This window comes from Schistocerca nitens, chromosome 7 (genome assembly GCF_023898315.1).
Source record: "Schistocerca nitens isolate TAMUIC-IGC-003100 chromosome 7, iqSchNite1.1, whole genome shotgun sequence".
In the NCBI taxonomy this organism is placed as follows: domain Eukaryota; kingdom Metazoa; phylum Arthropoda; class Insecta; order Orthoptera; family Acrididae; genus Schistocerca; species Schistocerca nitens.
Window position 1 is genome coordinate 15706732 of NC_064620.1, and position 4604 is coordinate 15711335.

Sequence of the window (4604 nt, forward strand, 5' to 3'; positions counted from 1 at the left end):
TGATATTTTACCTAACCTTTTTCGTTTTTTTCCTGACATTTCATTTCTTATAAATTGTGTTAGCTGTCCAATGTCTTTTCTCAGTTTTTCTATTCTGATCTGTAGCCTGTGTTGCCATGCTGGTTTTGTGGGTTTCTTCTGTGTGTTGGTTGGTTCTGATCTCTGATTAGTGTGTATATTTAGTGTAGTGAGTGCTCCTATATAAACCAGTAGTTGTAACTCTTCCATAGTTGTGTTTTCATTTATTTTGTTGTGTATGATTGTGTTGATAGTTTTTATTGTTGTTTCGACTTGTGGGTTGTTTGGCGGTCTATGCAAGAATGGTCTAATGTCTGTATTTGTGTCTTTGTATTCTATATATGTCAGCTGAAATTTTTCTTCTATATCTAACATGTGTGTCACTTCGTGTTCTATTTGTGCTTGTTTGGTGGCTGTCTTAAGATTTCGTTTTCCTCTGATTGTTTAATTGATGCGTGTTGTTCTTTGTTTGTTTGGTCTGTGATGTTTGAGTCCATTACTGTATTTTCTTCTTCTTCTGATTGCACATTTTGTTCCAGTATTTGTTGTACTTGTTGTTTGATGTTTTATAATTCTGACTGGCGTATCCTGTTATTTTTTATTGTGACACGGATCTGATCAGCTAGTCGTTGTTCTGTTAAAAATTTTAATTCTGGGTATCTGGTAATAAATGTTGTGTATACTTGTGATCTGTATCCAGTTGTGTTGGTTCTTAGGTTTGTTGCTTGGTAATAACAGAACATGAGGTGTCGATTAACTTCATCTGACCATCTCATCCTCTGTCTTTGTTTTCCTTCTAGGGTGGTTGCAGGAAGCATATCCTGCAAAACACCTCTATCTGGATTTAAGTCATTTTCCAGTTGGCTAGCAGTGTCGTTACCATTGTGGGCGGGCATAGGGTTCAAGTGTCGTCCCCGACCATGACGGCGCTTGTCCGAGGCTTCTTTAGTTCTGTCCTGAACCAACTAATCACACTAAAAGGGGGGGTTAGCCCTATTAGTGGTTTGTTCTTTTCGTCGCCTTTTACGACTGGCAGAACATACCGGAGGCCTATTCTTTTCCCGGGCCTCCACGGGGATTATTATTATTATTATTATTATTATTATTATTATTATGTGACGTAAAGCTCAAATTCGTGGAGATCTGTCATCCCACTTTGATACGGCTTTACTTGACTTCTGGAAGGCGTTCAATATTTTTCTGCACTTTAGCCCAATGATGAGATACAGGCGTATGGCATATCGGACTAGCCTCATGATTAGACAGTTCCTTAAAAAATTTACAAAACATACCATTTTTAACGGTGGGAAATCTGCAGACGTATGAGGACGTACCCCATTGCAGTATTGAAATGTCCCCTTTGAAAATTAAGAATGACAGTGCTGGAAAAACTCTCCGCCGGACGGGGTGGCCGAGCGGTTCTAGGCGCTACAGTCTGGAACCGCTCGACCGCTACGGTCGCAGGTTCGAATCCTGCCTCGGGCATGGATGTGTGTGATGTCCTTAGGTTAGTTACGTTGAAGTAGTTCTAAGTTCATGGGACTGATGACCCCAGAAGTTAAGTCCCATACTGCTCAGAGCCTTTATTTTATTTTATTTTATTTTTTATTTTTTTTTTTTTTTGAAAAACTCTTACGTTATTTCACATTCAAACAGCTGAGCAAAACTCAACGTATTCAGGCAGTTCTCTCTTTACTTATTCTGGTCATCACTAAACTGACACACAATATTTTTAGCGCAACACAGATTTTCAATAATGCCTACAAAAGAATGGGCCTGACTAACAATAACCTATTTCTTTCATCAATCACTTACCTCACAAAAATCTTCGTTACTCGAACTATTGCAATACAGCGAGCGCCAATACTACCAGCTAAATAAAAGATTCTAAGTACTGAAGGCACTAACTACTGATATGCAAAGTTAGCAAATGAAAGATTTTGATAGAGAACAAACAATGTATTTACCTTAATACCGTTCAAAAGTAATTATATATAATTTTGTGACATCTAATTAAACAAATTTCCTTTCTCTGACGGACACAAATCCAAATCGTCCGCTCTTAAAACTCTGGCATCTCTGTCCCCACATCCACCACTGCTGGCGTCTCACCTCCAGCTGGCCAACGCTACGCGCTGTTCACACCCAGTTGCTCAACACTACAATAGCGAATATTCTAACAGTGCCAACCAGCCACAGACTGCACACAGCACAGTCAGCGATTTTCATACAGAGCGCTACGTGGGATTACCAACATAAAAGCCTAAACAGCCTGGGACCGTTACTGTTCATAATATAAATGTTATAGTGGAAGTGAAAGTTTCGGGGAAAGTATACGATCACTGTTGACCGTGCGCCTTCACTGGTCTATTTAGTGAAAGTGCATTACAGATTCCAGTTCTGTCAAACAATACACATTGAATACGGATAGTGCATTATCACTAGTGAATGTATACGTTCACTGCCAAGAGGGAAGGAATGCGAATCGTGGCTCCAATAACAAAAGGCTGCTTCGAAAATTACATTTATCACCTGTAGTTTGGAGACATAGTCATATTACGTAAAATTCATTCCTTGCAGCAAGGACGTGCCCCATGGCATTTTCCGTTGCACATAACATTTTTTTTTTTTTTTGCAGAAGCATCTCAGAGTCTGACATTTTTGCTGGTAGTTGCATCTGAATAATCCTTGGCCGCTTCGCGTCGACTGAGAGGTCGCAATAGTTTTCTCTGCTGGACCTTACTCCTCTGAGATTATTTTTAGAGGGCAAGTACTGAACTGGGACCTGAAAGAAAATCTTGTAGTTTTAGCAGCAGTGGCATATCGTATCGTCCCTTCCATAATTATTTAAAAACAAACAATTTATTATCGTACCCGTAGTTAGTTCAGCACACCAGTTCTCGCCCCGAGTCAGTAGAAGCCATCAGCCGTTGTCTCGCGGACGTCACCCAATATCGACCTTGCATCTCCTCTTCCTCTATCGAAGTCGGGAACTGGAACTCTCACAATACAGCCATTTTCTACGGTTGTAAAGCAGCGATCTGAACACTGCCGCATTCTTTGCGCTTGTTCTTCTACGTTTCACTTCTGTGTTTTCTTAATAGCACGAGTTGGCTAGTCTAAATCGATCAGGCAGTAGTTATTAATGTCAGGAACACTTCCTTTCTCTCTGTTGTCGACCTCTGTTCGTGTTGATATGTTATTCTCTTGAAATGGAGATTTACTGTGATCATTATCCTGCAACCTTTGAGTCACTGTCTCACCGCAAACACCCACTTGGTTAATTATATTTTCAAGGTCATAGTCAGAGTGAACGTTCATCAGTGCTTCAGAAAATAAACATGAAAACAAACCATGTTTAGGAGGGCAGCCAAACATCGCTTCGTACGGAGATGTTTTAATACCAAAATGTACAGCGCTATTCATTAGCTGCACAAATCGTAATGAACGGCTCGACTCTGCATCGTTGTGCTCTTGCGTGCATGTAGTTAGCATATTTTGTGTCTTGATTTGCTCGTGGCAACGGCCCTGCCGCAGTGGATACACCGGTTCCCGTCAGATCACCGAAGTTAAGCGCTGTCGGGCGTGGCCGGCACTTGGATGGGTGACCATCCGGGCCGCCATGCGCTGTTGCCATTTTTCGGGGTGCACTCAGCCTCGTGATGCCAATTGAGGAGCTACTCGACCGAATAGTAGCGGCTCCGGTCAGAGAAAACCATCAGAACGTGCTGACCACACGCCCCTCCTATCTGCATTCTCATCTGAGGATGACACGGCCGTCGGATGGTCCCGATGGGCCACTTGTGGCCTGGAGACGGAGTGCTTTGATTTGCTCGCTCTACGCTGCCGTGTTTCTGACTGTGTCTAGATTTACTGTGGACAATTTTAAAATGGGGCCGTAGTTCAGTTAAGCTGCTCATTATTTTGCTGATTAAATCTCTAACATTGTCAGGCTACAATACTGAGGGAGAGCCTGACTTCATAAAAATGTCAATAATGTAATCGCATACCTCTTCAGCTTATTTTGACTTCAGTGTTCTGAGAACAACGAATTTAGTGAGGTGGTCCTGACGAACCATTACGAATTTGTGTGGTGCTTGGGGAAGAGACCAAACAACGAGGTCATCGGTCTCATTGGATGAGGGAAGGTTGGGGAAGGAAGTCGGCCGTGCCCTTTCAAAGCAACCATTCCAGCATTTTCCTGAAGCGATTTAAGGAAATCACGGAAAACCTAAATCAGGATGGCCGGACGCGGGATTGAACCGTCGTCCTCCCGAATGAGAGTCCAGTGTGCTAACCACTGCGCCACCTCGCTCGGTCTACGAATTTGTAATCTCCGTGTGGTTGCGATTCGAAGTCGATGAGATGAACTTGATATCTGGAACTTAGCTCCTTGAACAGCATTAGCTTCAGTACTATTCCTTTCTTCTGACCCTTTTACTTTTGTAAACAAGGCTTACACAAACTAAGATAAATGTGGACATATCTTTATGTTATGTTACAGAACTTTGACTTCAGGCATTTCATCATTCGGTCGCGTCCATCGTGGCCAGTCATTACACTAGCGTCATGCATAATATCATACA

At 42.2% G+C, this 4604-nt stretch overlaps 1 pseudogene; it reads left to right on the forward strand.

Annotated features, from left to right (window-relative positions):
- Nucleotides 1–3536: 3536 nt before the first annotated feature.
- Nucleotides 3537–3654, forward strand: LOC126196945 (5S ribosomal RNA; annotated as a pseudogene).
- The last annotated feature ends 950 nt before the right edge of the window (nt 3655–4604 follow it).